An 18,127-nucleotide genomic window follows, 5' to 3' on the forward strand; every position below is an offset into this window, starting at 1 on the left:
ATACACCGGGGAGGGTCAACCTCCAACGAATTTCTCTTGACAAAAAACGAGTATCAACAAAAACAGTCGGGGCCCTGCAAAACAAAGCTGCTCTCCCAGCAAAAACAAGTCTTTATCTGCCCTCCCGTCAATTTCTCGTAATTCTGCCGATCAAGGAGCAGACCAGAACCATCTTCTGGAACAAAAGCCTTACTTAACAGGCCGAAACCCCCACTTACAGAACCAAGGAAAGTACAACTGAAGAACTGGTTAGCATCACTCTCATTCCCGAACATAAATCACGGGGAAGAGATAATATGCTAAACGGGGAATATTTTACGACTCTTAAACTCCATCCCGGCCCTTGGGAATATAAATTCATCGGACCTACTTTCCATAGAATTCCATCCGAGTAATAACCGCCAGTGCCGAGGGGACCAGGACAAAATGGAACTCAAGCGAAATCGCAAACAAAATCAAGGAGGAGGAAAGCACCCTCAAACACTGGGGTATAAAAATGGCTGTCAAATTGAAACCTCCTTATCCAACTCTGTTCTTAAAAGCACGAATTATCATCTCAGACAAAAACACCACTTCAGTACTAAGAGGGGCAAGAAGCAGAACCCCAGGCAAACTCCCTGCTAGAATAGAGGGTTCTAATTTAAGCAGAAGCATACAGCTATAATTCCAATTTTGAAACTGGGTCCAGAAGCTCGCTCGCAAATAACACAGACAATGTTAACAGACTGTCCTAACTGACAATCTGATACCCCACAGACAGCTCTACTTGTGCAAGGTCAAATTAAACTCTGCATTTGAAACATTAATGGCCTGGCAGCCAAATTGGTCGATCATGAAGTAGTCAACTACTTTGATTTAATACTCCTTCAGGAAATCTGGGAAGAAACCGCCAAGGAACTCCAAGGATATTCCTCCTATTTCGTCCCGGCAACAAAGGGCTCTAACTTTGGTCGCAGTTCAGGGGGACTAATGATGCTGGCTTCAATAACTACAATGGGCTAAATAAAGCCTTTAGAGGCGAAAATTACATCACCCAATGCCGTTCATGCAATACACACAAAGCTTAAATTCAACAATACGACAAAAGAAGTTATAATAATTAACACCTACGTGCACCCCAAATGAAAACAAAAAGCAGTAAAGGAGCTGTCAAATGAAATAAAACGGATTATGGATGAGCAAGACCCCGACCACATAATCGTTGCCGGCGATTTTAATTTAAATCTTTTTGGATCAAGCCAAGATGCCGGCCCTGTGTATGAAGTTACACCACTTTGGGGGATACTGAACCAGGGCCAAGCAAGCACTACCAAACCTACAAGATGGGCCAAGTGTGAGAAAGTGCCATCTTTCTTGCCTTGGTATGCCCCCACTTTTTAGGTCGAGGACCTAAAGGCTGCGCTTGCGCAGTCTGGGGTCGGAGAATTAATGTTTCTTAGTATGGCTTTAGAACCCGCCTCCCTGCCCCGTCTCTCCTCCATTGGCTGGCTTCCTAAACGGAGGCCAGCCATTGGAGGAGAGATGCGTCACTCCGATTTAGCCCCGTCTTTTTCGGATTCGGGGGCGTAAGTTTTGCTGTTCTTTAGACAGTGACGTGATGCGTCACTCAAAACAGCAAAACCACGCCCCCGATTCCGAAAAATTCGGACGCCTGCAGCCACCATTTTCTTTCCCCCGCAGTGAAGGTGAGCCTCGAGCCTCTGCCTCTGCCCCCGTTTATGCCGTTTTTAGTGCTCCTGCACCCCTGTTTGTGCCGTTGTTCGGTCCCTACTTGTGCTCACAATCAACTTCCATGCCTACAATGTCCGTGCTGAGCCTGGGCGGAGAGCAACCCGGCGAAGGACCCCCGCCACAACACCGCCTGCCGCATCGCTGTTGCCATTTCTCCAGGTAAAGCGTGCTACCGCGCCCCCTTTCCCCTACATGCAGCAGGTAACGAGACCACCATTATCTCATTTTCTAATAATCCCAGCAGCCCGGAATGGCTCGGGGCCAGTGACTGGGGCGGTGGTGCCGAGGCAGGGTTCTCTGCCTCTCGCGCCTGTGTGTTGTGTTCTGTCTCGCGCCGCGGTGGCTCGCGACCCTCCCAGCCATGGCCTCACCCTCCGTGATGGTTTCTGTGCCTGACACCGCCTGGGCTGAGTCGTCTCTAGAGCAGAGCATGACGGCCAGCACCGCCTCCGCAGTGCTGCCCCCAGCCCGCTCCCGCATCTCCCAGTGTATTATCTGTCCGGTCCCACGCTCCATGTTCCGCGTTCCTGCACTTTTTCTCCCTTTCTTTCCCCCCTCTCAGTCCTCACTCTGTGTTACTTCGCCCTCTAATTGTGATTCTTACCCGCTTCCCCTCCTCTCTCTTGCCACGTCAGTTTCTCGCGCTTTTGTCCAACATTTCTACAATTCTCGATTTCTCTCCCTCTCTCTAGTTTGTGCCGTTCTTAGTGCCCCTGCCCCCGTTTCTGCCGGTGTTTCTTGCCTCTGACTCCCTGTTTCTGCACCCCTTCCCTCCGCCCGCAGCTCTCCGCTCTCACACCCCTTCCCTCTAGCCACATTTATTTTAACTCCTCCCACGCTCCCTCCCCGCAAACTCTCTTGCCTCAGGGAATTCAGCAACTCCTGTCTGCCCTGTTTCCTAACCTCACACCTGCACCTTGCCCCTCCACCCGCGGGAGATGTGCTTGCATTCCTCACGAATATACCTGCTCTGTTCCGCTTTCCTGTACCTGCTCCATCTCCCTTACTTCATCGTTACTTTTTCCTAGACTCCTATCTGCCTGTTGTCTCGTCCGTCCCTCTGCCACTGCCTGCTCTGCTCCTGTAGCTCCTTGCCTGCTCCGGCTTCCCTCTTCCTTCCTCTCAGCCTGCTCCCTTGCGCGTTATCTTTCTGCCTGCTCCGGCTCCTCCTGTCTCTCTTCTTACCTCTCTGCCTGCTCCGGCTCGTGCCTCTCTGCTTGTAAGGTCCCGTTTCTCTGCTTCTGCTTGTCCGCGGCGGGGCTCCAAAGATTTGGTCCAGATGTGCGCCAGCTGCAGGAGGGGTTCGCCTCCCGTCCACCCCCTCACAACCTAGCCAGCCCCCCCGCCACAGTCTCTGTCCTCTGGCCCGACCCGCCTCTTCCATCCCTCCCACCCCCCACTGCTGCTCTAGAAGCATTCCTCACGGGACAGTGCATCATATAGGGTGAACATAGGATAACATCAAGTGACGCAGGATACATCACATTGCAGAAGCGAATAGAAGGGGTTAGAAGTAACACATCGACGCAGGACAGAGAGGCGCACAGTATTGTAACATGTACATAGCGCTTACTACCCCTGTGAGGCGCCGAAGTGCTCGCTCGCATTAGTGCAGGCTGCCCTTGTAGGGCGTGTGGTTGGAAGTATGTTAATTTTGTTTTGAACCTATGTAGAAAGTGGTTCCATGTCGATCTTGAGGGCCACTGAGAGATTTGGTTATCATATTATGGGACACACCAGGAAGTGTGAGATATAGGTGTGCAGTGTATGGTTGGCAGTAAGGTGGGTGTGCAGTGTATGGTTGGCAGTAAGGTGAGTGTGCAGTGTATGGTTGGCAGTAAGGTGGGTGTGCAGTGTATGATTGGCAGTAAGGTGAGTGTGCAGTGTATGGTTGGCGGTAAGGTGGGTGTGCGGTATATAGCTGGCAGTAAGGTGGGTGTGCAGTGTATGATTGGCAGTAGGGTGTGTGTGCGGTATATGGTTGGCGGTAAGATGGGTGTGCAGTGTATGGTTGGCAGTAAGGTGGGTGTGCAGTGTATGGGTGGCAGTATGACCAGCAATATTTGCGGTCACACTGTATAAATCGCAAGTAGCAGTTCTTTGCTTTGAGCTTCAGAAGGCACGTCTTCACCTTCGAAGCGGTGTAATTAAGAGAGGCAAGACAACCTTTACCCAATATCTGGCGCTCCATGTAGCGACCTCAGAAAGATGGAAGCCTGAGTCTGCCGTTCCAGAATTCGATCTCGGTGCCCAGCAGCATGCGTTCAACTCACTGAGCTGCCCTGCTGGGAATTGAAACATCGTCCACTCATAAACCAAATGTGATAGGAATGCAGTTTCCATAATCTTAAAATGCCACCCCCTTCATCCGCAGCCATATTTATAATATGCAATTTCGATGCAGGTAAATATTTTCCTTTTTTCAGTCACAAGTTGTAGGTTTGTGTTTAGGGTTTGGATTGTCATTAATGGTTGTGTGCATCTGTTTGTCATGGCGTGGCGGTCATGCACTCGTCAGTGGGGTTGTTTGTGAAAAGGTTGCTGCTGTGCTAGAAAATAGCACGGCTTAGGACAGCTAAAACTCAGGGACATGAACGTCTGGTATTGCAGTCGTGGTGTAATTAGGGCCTTCGCAGAAATATATTTTTGACAGTAGAACGTGATGCAATCCTTTTTTTGTAGTTTGGGGTCACCCGTTCAAAATGCCTGCTTATTGTCTTCATTCCTCAAATGCTGAGGTGGCAAAAGCAAGAAACCTAATATGAACATTCAGACTATCCCAAAACAATTTATAGCACACTAAACTTAACCTGAAAATTGCAAGATGCGATATTTATTATTATGACATCGTTCACTAAATTCCAAGAAATGGAAGAAGGGATGTACAGAGGCTTCAATTGAAAGGTTTAACAAAAAAATGCTTTAGTGAGTATTGGAGTATTTAATAAAGAGACGATATGTAACTCATTATTGAATAACCTTCAAAGGATGTTAAAAGCTCAGAACGCACCAACTCATCCATCTGGGCCCTGGATATCCCCAAAGGAAAATAACCTTTTTATTTTATAATAAAATGGAAGAAAATTGTGGTGTCTTTTGAATGCCATTTTTTGCTTGCCCTTTGAAGCTCTCTGGTATTTTTGATCCGGTGTCGCCCCTCTCTGCTTTTGACAGCATGTTAAAAGTCGAGTCGAGTGGTTTTGGTGAACTGTGATCCGGATTTCAGCACTTCAAATCCCAGTCCGGTCCTCTGTTTCCCCTTAAAGCCCCATTAACTAGCTTGGGCCTTGCCTGTTCGCTGTGGTGCCCTGGTCCTTCCTCACCTCCTGTTTGGGGTTTTGGGAATGTGTTTTGAGGAGATCACTTTACAAAAGGCGCTGCAGCCTCTGAGGGATCCCTCTAACCCAAGGCCTGCTCCCAAGTGACAGCAGGCTCTCTCGATAGAGACAGGCCAAAGCGGGCCCTCCAACTCCCAGGGGTGCTCCCCTCCAGCTGTCCGTGTCTTTTTCCCCGCACCCTCCCGCTGATGAGGTCGCTGCTCTCGTTTCTCTTGTGCCTGGAGAGTTTGGCGGTGTATCAGGAAACTGTTGCCTTTTATGCCAGGTCCATGATGGGCAGTGGAACGAGCGCTAATGAGCCTGGGATAGATTGTTCTTGTTTCTCCTGACAGCTTATGTGTGCTGATCGGCGGCATGAGAGGTAAGTGCCGGTCTTGGGGTGGGAGGTATTTGTAGCATGTTTGTTTGTTGCTTATTGTTGACATGCATTCCACATCACTCTCAAACACACTACCTCACAACTTTACTCTCTCTCTATCTCACTACCTCACTCTATCTATTTCTATCTCACACTCTCACTACCTCACTATATCACGACTCACTCCCTCAAAAAATCACTACATCACTCTCTCACTAACTCACTCTCTATCTCACTACCTCACAACTTCACTCTCTCTCTAACTCACTACCTCACTCTCTCTCTATCTCACTACCTCACTCTCTCGCTATCTCACTACCTCACTCTCTCTTTCTATCTCACTAAGTCACTTTCACTCTTTCACTACCTCACTCTCTCTCTATCTCACTACCTCACAAACTCACTCACTGTTTCTATCTCACTACCTCAGAACATCCCTCTCCCTCACTACCTCACTCTTTCACTACCTCACTCTCTCTCACTACCTCACTCTCTATCTACCTCTCTCTCACTACATCTCTCTACCTCACTACTCCACTATATCTATCTCACTACCTCACTATCTCACAACTTCTCTCTCTCAAAACATCACTACCTCACTCTCTCACTACCTCACTCTCTAGCTCACAACTTCACTCTCTCTCTAACTCACTACCTCAATCACTCTCTATCTCACTACCTCACTCTCTCTTTCTATCTCACTAACTCACTTTCACTCTCTTTCACTACCTCTCTCTATCTCACTACATCACAACATCACTCTATGCTTATATCTCACTACCTCACAACATCCCTCTCCCTCACTACCTCACTCTTTCACTACCTCACTCTCTATCTCACTACCTCACTATCTCTCACTACCTCACTCTCTCTATTTCAATACCTCACTCTCTCTCTCTATCTCACTACCTCACTCTCTCTCTGCTAATGCAATAGGTATCACATATGCAAAAAAAAAGCTAATGCCAATAGAAATGACAATGCCATTTATTTAGGGATACAAAAAAGATGAAAAAAATGAGCAATACCAATAGCTCTACCTATAATATTGCCGAGACCATTGCATTGTAAATGCTTGTTTTGCAGCGTGAATCTTTCTGGATTCACTATGCTGTGCATATTCCGCAATCTGGTGGTTGGGTCCGGAATCGTAGTCTTTTTTCTCTTTATCTCTTTTTTTTTTTTTTTTTGTCGTAGCCCAGGTGGGCGTCGACGTCCCACCATTTGGTGTCCTTTCGGTGACATCGGCGTGCTTCCGGCGGAAGCTACCACCCTTGGGCGCCATCTTCAGATTCTTTTTTCCGCCGTTGGGTCTGGATCGTCGCGTGAAGCTCCAGAAGTTTTGGAGGAGGAAAGAAGAAAATATAGCAGAAATTCACAGGTGAAGACCTAAGAACATCGACAGAAGAGGACCTTTAGTGAGGAGACGACGAAGAAAGGAGAGAACTTCGAAATCTTCGACCTCCTTGAAGGAATGCGCACACAGGGGCCCCCCTGAGTGCAGGGATGTACAAGACGCCGTTTAAATTCTGCAAGAACTGCCACCACAAGTTCGCACAGAAGGACCAGCACCCAGTCGACCACGAAAGCAGAGACTGCAACGCCTGCTCCGTCTTCAAGCTGAAGACACTCCGAATTCGAGAAGGACAGAGGATGGCTCACCACACGATGCAGGGCAAGGGCCAAGCCCCGACGCTCTATGAACTTGGCCTCTCCACCGACGATGAGGACAACATCGCCGAAGGACCAGTTGACTTCACGGTCGCTGAGACCGATAAAAGTACGCCTGATAAGGTAGGAGAGTCTACGACCCCGAAAACTCCCACAGGGCCTCGAAAACCTGAGGCAGACTCTCGAAAGTCAGAGCACAGAGCCTCGAAAGGAGCACCGGCGCCGAGCAAATAGACGACTGAAGCTGCATCCTCCGAAAAAGAGCCCAGCGGATCCTCCGAGAAGGACTCCCGAAGGCAGAAGACCAGCGAAAAGCAAAGGTCATCGAAGCAAGCCCCCGAAAAAGGGACTTCGACTTCGAAAGAAAAAGAGCCGAAGAAAGCTTCGACGACGACGCCGAAAAGGGCGGCCGAAACGCTCGACGACGAACAGGCCGTAGAAATGCAGAGAAAAAAGAGAAGGCTCGAGGCCGAAATGGAGAACATCCTTCAGAGAAAGAAGGACTTCGACGAAAAAATGAAAAATTACAAGATTCCCCCGAAGCCGGCACCGACCGTCGCTGAGGTACAGGAGATCGAAGAGTTCGACATCGAAGAGCCGCCGAAAACTCAGGAACCTTCGGAGCACGAAGAGGAGGAGGACCTCTACTACACAGAGGGGGATTACGGGGAACAGCAGTCAAGCTACGGTTCAGGTTCCTCGACGGCCCAAGACCAGGAATGGCAGGACATCGAGGCCGAAAACCCAGAGGAGGCGGTAGAAACATACCCATCTGAAAGAAACAGGTTAGTATTAGATTCCTTACCGTAGAATATCCCCAGGCGTCAGTCTGGATCCGGAAACTTTTGCGTAGCAGTACCCCTGCGCGTCGGTAGGCGTCGTCTGCAGGCGTCCCCTGCGGCTCCGCGTCGTCGGCGTCGTCGGCGTCGTGCGCCGTGATGACGTCGCTGGAGTATATAGACTCCGCCTCCGCGCGCTGACGTTAGTTCTTCTTTTTTCCGCGCCAGTTAGCGCAGATCCGAAGAGCAGTACTCCGGTCTTTTGACCAAGTTTTTGTTAACTCTAACTCTTTCTTCAGGTGCCGGTAGGATGCCCGGGTTTAAGAGTTGCGACGGGTGCGACCGCATGATGTCGGTCACCGACCACCATCGACTCTGCCTCCGGTGTCTGGGCGCGGACCACGACGTGGAGTCCTGCGTCGACTGCCGGGCCTTGACTAGTAAAGCTAGACGGGAGCGGTCCCGCAAGCTGCTCGAGCTCCGAGTGTCGGCCCCGCGTCGAGAGCGGTCCCGGTCCGGTCGGAGGTCGAGGGAGCGGTCGAGGGAACGATCGCGGAGCCGCCATGAGCGCTCCGGGAGTCTCCACCATTCCTCCGGTTCATCAGGTAAGCGACACAAGAAGTCGGGGCGTCGTCATCGTACCCCCGACTCCCCCGACGCCCGCGTGATGTGGCCGGGGGTTCGGGTGGCCCCACCCCCGCGTGGGTCGCCGACGCCGTCTGCCCCATACCCGTCGGTCCCTGGGGAAGGCGCGTCGCGCGAGGAGATTGAGGAGTTCCTCATGGCTATGAGGGCGATGTCTCCTCCGGCGGGGCCTGCGGGGCCGTCGGTCCCGTCTGGGGGCCCGAGCGGTTCGGGTGCACCTGCTCCGACGCCGCCGGGAGCTCCGGCCCCGGCGGCTCTGGCCCCGGCGCCGCTGGGCCCCTCAGGGTTGTCGCCGGCTGGTCCACCGGCCTCTCCGGCGCCGATTCCATTGGGGCAACCCGTGGTGCCGCCTCCGCGCGGCGCCGTGACTCCGCCGTCGGTTCCGGCGCCACCCCCGTTCCCTCTCTGACTCCTGACGCGGAGTCGGACCGGCATCCTCCGACGCCGAGTCCGGCGCCGTTGGGGCCCATTGGCTCCGAGGAGCCAGTCTATATCGTCGACTCGAACTATGGCGATGAGGACGATTATGGAGAGGGTTGGGAGGGGTCTGAGGACCCTTTGTCACGAGCCTGCCAGTATGACGTGGACTGGGTAGGTGACTTAGGTGATGCCAGTGGTCTGGACGAGTCGCCCAACCCTGGGTTTGTCTCGCCTTCCCCAGTGGCGTCGGAGGCGGGGGCTGCCTATTCGGTGGTCCTGATGAGGGCTGCCAAGGCCTTGAGCCTTGAGCTCCCCGTCGCTAAGGTGAAACCTAACATCCTCACCGAAGTATTTAAACCGCAGTCATGCCCACAGGAGCCTCTGCTGCAGTTTAATGAGGCCCTGACGGATGTCCTTTTGGGCACCTGGTCCAGGCCCGCTTCCGGTGCACCGGTTGACCGAAACGTTGCCAGGCGTCACCGTCCTTGTTCGGACGACCCTGCCTTCCTCTCCACCCATCCCTCCCCGGAGAGTCTGGTGATCCAGGCCTCCACTTCCCAGTCCGCATTCCCGTCGGCCCCGCCCGATCGGGAATCGAAACGATATGACCAGTTTGGCAAGAAGGTCTTTTCGTCTTTGAGTGCTGGACTGCGGTCTTGCAATACCGCATGCCTCTTGGGCCGCTACACCCACTCTCTGTGGGATACGGTCGCAGAGTGTCTGCCGCAATGCCCGCAGGAGGTGCGGGACAAGCTCAACCAGGCCTTGGTTGAAGGCCGGGACGCGGCGAGGTATTCGATAAGGTGTGTTCTTGACACGACCGACTCGCTGGGACGGGCTATGTCCACGACGGTGGCGATTCGTCGCCATGCCTGGCTGAGATCCGCCAACTTCTCGCCGGATGTCCAGAATGCCCTCATGGACATGCCTTTCGATGGCAGTCGCCTGTTCGGTGACAAGGCGGACAACGCGCTTGAGCGCTTCAAGGACTCCAGGGTCACGGCCAAGTCCTTGGGTCTTTCGACCCAGCGCCAGCAAACGGGTTCGTTTCGCCCCTTTCGTGGCCAAGGAAGGGGCGGTCCCACACGTGCTACCAGCCACGCGCCGCAGAACGCTCCCCAGCGCGGTGGCGGCCGTGGATTCCGCCGTGGTGGCGGTAGAGGGCAGCGGCGAGGTCAGTCCACACCTCCCCCCGCAGCAGCCTCCAAATCTTCCTAGTCCGAGCTTTCGGGCCCATGTGACGCCAGTGGGTGGCAGGGTTCGCCATCACCACTCCCGCTGGCGCGCGATTACATCGGACAGGTGGGTGCTGCAGCTCGTCCGAAGGGGCTACTCCCTCCCCTTCGAGTCCACTCCTCCAGCCATGCCACCGCAGAACCACCGTGTGTCGGGGGACCACTTGACACTTCTACAGGAGGAAGTTACGGCCCTCTTGGCCAAGGGGGCCATCGAGCGCGTTCCTGGGCCAGAAGTAGGGTGTGGTTGCTACTCCCACTACTTTCTGGTGCCCAAGAAGGACAAAGGAGGCCTGCGTCCTATCTTGGACCTACGGAACGTCAACGGCTTCCTCCGGAAGGAGAAGTTCAAGATGTTGACTTTGGCTCAGGTCTTGGCTGCTCTAGACCCACAAGACTGGATGGTAGCGTTGGACTTGCAGGATGCGTATTTTCACATCCCCGTCCTGCCGGCCCACCGGCGTTACCTGCGGTTCACGGTAGGCCACGAGCACTTTCAGTTTATCATGCTCCCATTCGGCCTTACCAGCGCCCCACGGGTGTTCACGAAAGTGATGGCGGTGGTCGCAGCTCATCTGCGCCGGTTAGGGGTTTCAGTCTTCCCCTACCTCGACGACTGGTTGTTGAAGGCGGGCTCGCCCCAAACAGTCGTCCACCACCTTCAGATGATGGCAGACCTCCTGCACGAGCTGGGGTTTTCCATCAATGTGCCGAAATCACACCTGTGTCCCTCTCAAAAGCTCCTTTTCATCAGAGCGGTTCTCGACTCGGCGCAGTTTCGGGTTTATCCTCCGGAACGGCGGGTCCGGGATATTCAGGCTCTGATTCCCATCTTTCAGCCGTTATCCCGGGTTTCGGTCAGGTTGACGCTGCGGCTTCTGGGGCTGATGGCCTCCTGCATCCTACTGGTGCATCACGCCAGGTGGCGGATGCGGGCTCTGCAGTGGGACCTGAAGTTTCAGTGGGCCCAGCATCAGGGCAACCTATCCGACCATGTCCTGATCTCGGAGGGCGCTGCGAGACCGTTGCAGTGGTGGCTTACGGACCGCGATTGGGTCAGAGGCAGATCCCTCTCCCTTCCCCAACCGGAGCACGTAGTTGTGACGGACGCGTCCCTCCAGGGCTGGGGTGGCCACTTGGGAGAGGCGGAGATCAGAGGCATCTGGTCTCCGGCGGAGTCCCGGCTCCATATCAACATGTTGGAGCTGCGGGCGATTCGCCTAGCACTGAAGGCATTCCTCCCCTTTGTCAACGGGAGTGTAGTGCAGGTGTTCACAGACAACACCACCGCCATGTGGTACTGCAACAAACAGGGCGGTGTGGGGTCGTGGACCCTTTGCCAGGAGGCTCTGCGCCTCTGGCAATGGCTGGAACGTCAGGGCGTGACTCTGACGGTTCAACACCTGGCAGGTTCTCTGAACGCCAGGGCGGACGAACTCAGCCGTCGGTGCTCGGTGGATCACGAATGGCGTCTGAACTCGGACGTGGCGAACGGCCTCTTGCAGCAATGGGGAGAGCCTTGGTTAGATCTATTCGCCACAGAAGAGAACACGCAATGTCATCAGTTTTGCGCGTTGGAGTTTCCAAGACGGCACTCGCTCGGCGACGCCTTTCGGCGCGAGTGGAGTTGCGGTCTGTTGTACGCCTTTCCGCCTATACCACTTCTGCCCAGAGTGCTGAAGATCAGGCGCGACCGGGCCCAAGTTATCCTTGTGGCTCCGGACTGGGCTCGAAGATACTGGTATCCCGAGCTACTCGGCATGTCAGTCGGTCCCTCGATCCGCCTGCCTCTTCAGGAGGACCTTCTGTCGCAGCAGCAGGGGACGGTCCTCCACCCGAACCTGTCCAGCCTCCACCTCCATGCGTGGAGATTGAGCGGCGTCAGTTGAGGCCATTCGACTTGCCTCCTGAAGTCTGTGATGTGATTCTGGCAGCCAGGCGTCCCTCCACAAAGTCGGTATACGCCTGCCGGTGGAACAGATTTGTGGCATGGTGCACAGCAAAGGCTGTGGATCCCCTTTCTGCCCCTCTTTCCGAGGTTCTCCTCTTCCTTCTTTCTCTTGCCCAGCAGGGCTCTGCTCTGGGCACTATCAAGGGCTACCTTTCTGCCCTTTCCGCCTTCTTAAGGCTACCTGATCAGCCATCTTTATTCAAGTCCCCTATTGTACTGAGATTCTTGAAAGGCATCACGCACATGTATCCACCTGTTCCGTTCGTGATGCCTCAGTGGGACTTGAACCTGGTTCTGACATTCTTGATGTGTGCTCCCTTTGAGCCGCTTCATTCCTGTCCTCTCCGTCTTCTCACTTTAAAGACGGCCTTCCTGGTTGCCATCACCTCTGCCAGGAGAGTGAGTGAGCTCCAGGCTCTTTCTGTCAAACCTCCTTTCATGTCCGTCCATCCTGACAAGGTGGTTCTTAGGACTAGGCCTTCTTTCCTGCCCAAAGTAGTTTCTGCTTTTCACATCGGGCAGTCCATCACCTTACCCTCCTTCTTCCCGCCTCCGCATCCTTCAAAAGATGAAGAGCGGCTCCATCGTCTGGACCCAAAACGTGCGCTTTCATTTTATATGGATCGCACACGCCAGTTCCGGGTGGATGACCAACTGTTTGTTGGCTACGTGGGTGAGAAGAAGGGAAGGGCGGTACAGAAACGAACCATCTCTCGGTGGGTCGTCCTGTGCATCAAAGCATGCTACTCTTTGGCTCGGAAGGAGCCTCCTGTTGGGCTGAAGGCCCATTCCACTCGGGCCACGGCGGCTACTACTGCCCTGGGCCGGGGAGTCCCTTTGCAGGACATTTGCCAGGCGGCTACGTGGGCCTCGCTGCACACCTTTGCGAGGCACTACTGCCTGGACAGTCAAGTCCGGAGGGATGGCTTCTTTGGCCGTTCGGTCCTCCAGGACTTTCTGGTGTAGGTTTGTATTGGTTCGCAGACCCACCACCGGGGTTGGTATTGCTGGGGTATCTATTCTAAGGTAAGGAATCTAATACTAACCTGTTTCTTTCAGATGAACAAGTTACTTACCTTCGGTAACGATATATCTGTAAGAAACAGTAGTTAGTATTAGATTCCTTACCGCCCCACCCATCCTCCCCGTTCTGCGAACTGATACCTAGGGTTAAGGACATCCCTTTCAGGGCCCTAGTTTCAAATGGCACCAGTGTTAGTTCTCACATGGCTCTGCGTGTTCTGGCGCGGAAAAGCTGTGTGCAAAGAACTGACGTCAGCGCGCGGAGGCGGCGTCTATATACTCCAGCGACGTCATCACGACGCACGACGCCGACGACGCGGAGCCGCAGGGGACGCCTGCAGACGACGCCTACCGACGCGCAGGGGTACTGCTACGCAAAAGTTTCCGGATCCAGACTGACGCCTGGGGATATTCTAAGGTAAGGAATCTAATACTAACTACTGTTTCTTACAGATATATCGTTACCGAAGGTAAGTAACTTGTTCCTCGAGGCCTTCGCCACCGGATGACATTTGGGCATACAATGAGGTGGTAAGAAAGGCGGCAACAGCTTATGGAATTAAGCTGGAAGAGGAGAAGCCAAAAGCAGACTTCCTGCTCGAGACACTGCTCCCCATACAGACAAGGAGCCAGTTCCTGCCCATGCTCAAGAGTATCACGGCCCAGGGAAAGGAGGCCTTCAAGGACCCGGCTACATGCAGATCTGTAACGCCGAGGACCGAGAAGAAGTACAAATTCTCCTCCGAAGACCCAGCTTACATCAAGGGTTCCGTCACAGCGGATTCTATCATCGCTGCAACGGCCAGGAAAAGGGCAAACGTCCCAACAACGTCTGGACCCCCACCTGACAAAGCAGGAGGATGGACCTAACGGGCAGGAAGATTGAGAGGAACGCTGCAACGCACTGGCGGATGGCGAATTCCAACGCCCTCCTGAATAGGCATCAATACCAGCACTGGGAGGAGATGGGACAGTTGCTCAAGCACCTCCCGGAACAATACCGTGACAGAGGAGCACACCTGGTAGAGGAAGGGAAGAGCATCGCCAACTCATGCCTGAAGACAGCCTTGGACGGGGCAGAAACATCCAGCAGACTGATGGCTATAGGCATCACTGAAAGAAGGCAAGCATGGCTCAGGATCTCAGGATTCAAGGCTGAAGTCCAGAACAACATCCTGCACACACCCTTCAGCGGTGAAACATTGTTCGGAGCCCCAGTTGATGATAAGCTCACCCAACTGAAGGACAACGAGACGGCAAGGTCCATGGGAGCCCTGCAGTTCAGAGGGATGAGAAGGGGCACTCCGTCGCGGAGGCCGAACGGCAGAGGTGGAAGCCAGCGAGGAGATTCTCACCAGAGTTTCCACCAGGGGCAACAGAGTGACAGCCAAGGCCACCAGGGGCAGCAGAGGCAAAACTGGAACTACCAAGGCAGGGGCCAGTCCTTTCGATCGAGAGGAAATGGACGGGGCCAGAGAAGAAGAGGCGGCGAACAGCCCCCCTCTAAGTGACTTCACATGAGAGAAGGTGCTCTACCACCCACACCCTCCGGGGGAGGAGCACGGGAAAACAAAGAGGAGAGGGCTACACCGACAAGACACAAAGGAACATGCAACTCCGGTAGGAGGAAGATTGAGATTTTTTCTCCAGGAGTGGAGAAAAATAACAGACAAGTGGATACTCAATATTATGCAGTTCGGGTACTGCATAGAGTTGGAAAAAAGGCCACCAAACAGAAAACCAAAGAAAAGACAGCACTCAGGAAGAGAGCTGCAACTACTGCAAGAGGAAGCCCAAGAACTCCTCCTCAAAGCGGCCATAGAACGGGTCCCCTTCAATGAACGGAACATGGGAGTGTATTTAAACTACTTCCTAGTGCCAAAGGTGGACGAAAGCCTAGGACCCATCCTGGATCTACGGTTCCTGAACAAATACGTCAAAACTCAAAAATTCAAAATGACGTCCCTACAAGAGGTCATTCCTCAGATAAAAGCAGGGGACTTCTTGTCTACCATAGACCTCAAAGATGCATACCTGCACATCCCCATGAACAAGCAGCACAAGCACATGCTAAGGTTCACAGTAAACAAGGATCACTACCAATTCACGACCCTAGCTTTCGGCCTAAAGTCCGCACCAAGGGTGTTCACCAAATGCCTTGCGGCAGTGGCCGCACACCTAAGGAGAAAGGGGATACACGTGTACCCCTACCTCGACGACTGGCTGGTGAAGGCAAACTGCTACAGGACATGCAAAGAGCATGCAGAACAGGTGACAGGAACGCTAGCAAACCTGGGTTTCTCCATACACTGGGGCAAAAGCTCGATGGAACCAGAGCAGGTGAAGATCTTCCTGGGAGCCCAGATCGACACCATACAATGCAGAGTCTTACCGAGCGAAAAGAGAACGCTCAGCCTACTGAGGGAGAAACGTCACTACCAGAAGGGGCGATCTCTGACAGTGAGGACTGTGAGCAAGATCTTGGGGATGATGGCATCATGCATCCACCTGGTCCCCAATGCACGCCTACAAATGAGACCACTCCAAGAGTGGCTGCAACAACAATGGTCACAAGCTACAGGAAGTTGGGAGGATCTAGTGGTTGTAACGCACAGGGTGCAGGAAGAGATAAGGTGGTGGACCAAGGAGAGAATAACAGAAGGGAAACCTCTAACACCACCGGACCCAACAGTGACCATCACCACAGACGCATCCCAGAAGGGGTGGGGCGCACACATGAACAGGCTCAGAGTGAGGGGTCTGTGGAGCCCTACAGATGCAGTCAGGCACATCAACTACCTGGAACTGAAAACTGTGTTGCTAGCCCTCAAGGCCTTTCAGAAACACCTACACAACCGGAAGGTGCTAATACAAACAGACAACACCACAACGATGTTTTACATAAACAAACAGGGGGGAACTCAATCGTTCCCGCTGTCAAACTTGGCACAAGAGATCTGGAAATGGGCCATACCACTAAAAATAGACCTGCTAGCCATACACCTGCCAGGGAAGGACAATGTGGAAGCGGATTGGCTCAGCAGGCAGACTTCAGCATCCCACGAGTGGGAACTCAACAGTCAGGAAACAGAGAGTCTATTCAGGAAGTGGGGCACCCCAACAATAGACCTATTTGCAACACACCGGAATGCAAAATGCCAATACTTTGCATCCAGGCAACCAGAGGCACGGTCCCAGGGGAATGCCCTATGGATAAGCTGGTCAAAAACATTTGCCTACGCTTTTCCCCCGATACCACTGATCCCCAGGGTGCTCAACAAATGCATGAAGAGCAACATGACGCTCATCCTTGTGGCACCACAATGGGCCAGACAGACGTGGTATTCTCAGATAATGGAGATGGCACAGGGGCCTCCCCACAAGTTCTCAAAAAGAGACCTACTCTCCATGGAAAACGGAGGAATCCTACACCCAGAGCCAGAGAGCCTCAACCTCTCAGCCTGGCTCCTGAGGACTTAAAATTTGCACACCTGAAACTACCAGAGAGCACCCTGCGGGTGCTGTGAGAGGCAAGAAGGCCCAGCACACGCAAGTGCTATGGGGAAAAGTGGAAAAGATTCACTCAATGGTGTTGCAAGAAACAACTCCAAAGGAGACTGACCAAGGAGTCCACGGTGCTAAGGTACCTCACACACCTAATCAAGGCAAAGCTAAGCTCATCCTCACTGAGAGTGCACCTAGCAGCGATTGTGGCATACACAAGAGGAGAAACAGGGAGAAGCTTCTTCACATCTCATGTCATGAAAAGATTCCTGGAAGGGGCTAAAAGAATAGCGCCGCCAAAAAGAATGCCGCCACCGGCCTGGAACTTAAACGTGGTACTGACGGAGCTCATGAAAGCACCCTTCGAACCCATCCACAAAGCATCACTGCAAATGTTGACAAGGAAGACGGCCTTCCTGGTGGCGATCACCTCACTACGAAGGGTGAGCAAACTGCAGGCACTCACACTGCAGGAACCCTACATCCAGATACACAGTGACAGGGTCGTGATGAGAACTGACCCACACTTCATGCCAAAGGTGGTGTCAAGGTTCCACATGAATCAGAGTATTCAGATCCCTGGCTTCTTCCAAAACCCCACTACAAGCGCTGAGAGGTCGCTCCACACCCTAGACGCAAGAAGGGCTGTGATGCACTACATTGAAAGAACGAAGGACCACAGGAAGACGAAACAGTTCTTAGTGTCCTTCGCTAACAGTTACATGGGCAAACCAGTTACGAAAAACACCATAGCCCGATGGATCGCACAGACAATTCAGTTCTGCCACAAGCAAGCTGGCCAGGAGCTAACAGGAGGGGCACGAGCCCACTCCACCAGGAAGAAAGGAGCAACAATTGCCTTCCTGGCCAACACACCGATTCAGGATATATGCCTGGCGGCAACATGGGCTTCAGTACACACTTTCACGAAGCACTACTGCGTGGATGTACAGATGAACAAGGAAGCACAAGTAGGACAAAGTGCCTCAACATATTTTTAGCAACCAACGCTCATCTTCCACCCAACCGCCACAAAAGTAACGAAAACCGCTACAAAATCTATGCACAGCATAGTGAATCCAGAAAGATTCACGCTGCAAAACGAATAGTTTCTTACCTGTCGGTGTAGTTTTGCAGCTTGAAGATCTTTCTGGATTCACTAGCGAACCCACCCGCCTCTGCCAGAAAGATGAGGCTGGAAAAGAGGGTGGAAAAACATGGAAAAGAAAGCAAGTTGGAACAATTACAAAATACGTGGAAACACTAACGTTGAAAAAACGATTAACATACATAGCCATGGATTCACTACAAAGACAAACAAGGAAAAGAAACAGAAAAAAGAATCCGAAGATGGCGCCCAAGGGTGGTAGCTTCCGCCGGAAGCACGCCGACGTCACCGAAAGGACACCAAATGGTGGGACGTCGACGCCCACCTGGGCTACGACAAAAAAAAGAGAAAAAAGACTACGATT

The 18,127-nt window shown here is 53.0% G+C and overlaps 1 protein-coding gene across 1 annotated transcript in view; it reads left to right on the top strand.

The window, feature by feature from the left end:
* Positions 1–18,127, top strand: part of ZNF384 (zinc finger protein 384) — a 217,840-nt gene that overhangs the window by 77,341 nt on the left and 122,372 nt on the right. The window lies entirely within an intron of this gene.

Source organism: Lissotriton helveticus, chromosome 7 (assembly GCF_964261635.1).
Source record: "Lissotriton helveticus chromosome 7, aLisHel1.1, whole genome shotgun sequence".
Taxonomy (NCBI): Eukaryota; Metazoa; Chordata; class Amphibia; order Caudata; family Salamandridae; genus Lissotriton; species Lissotriton helveticus.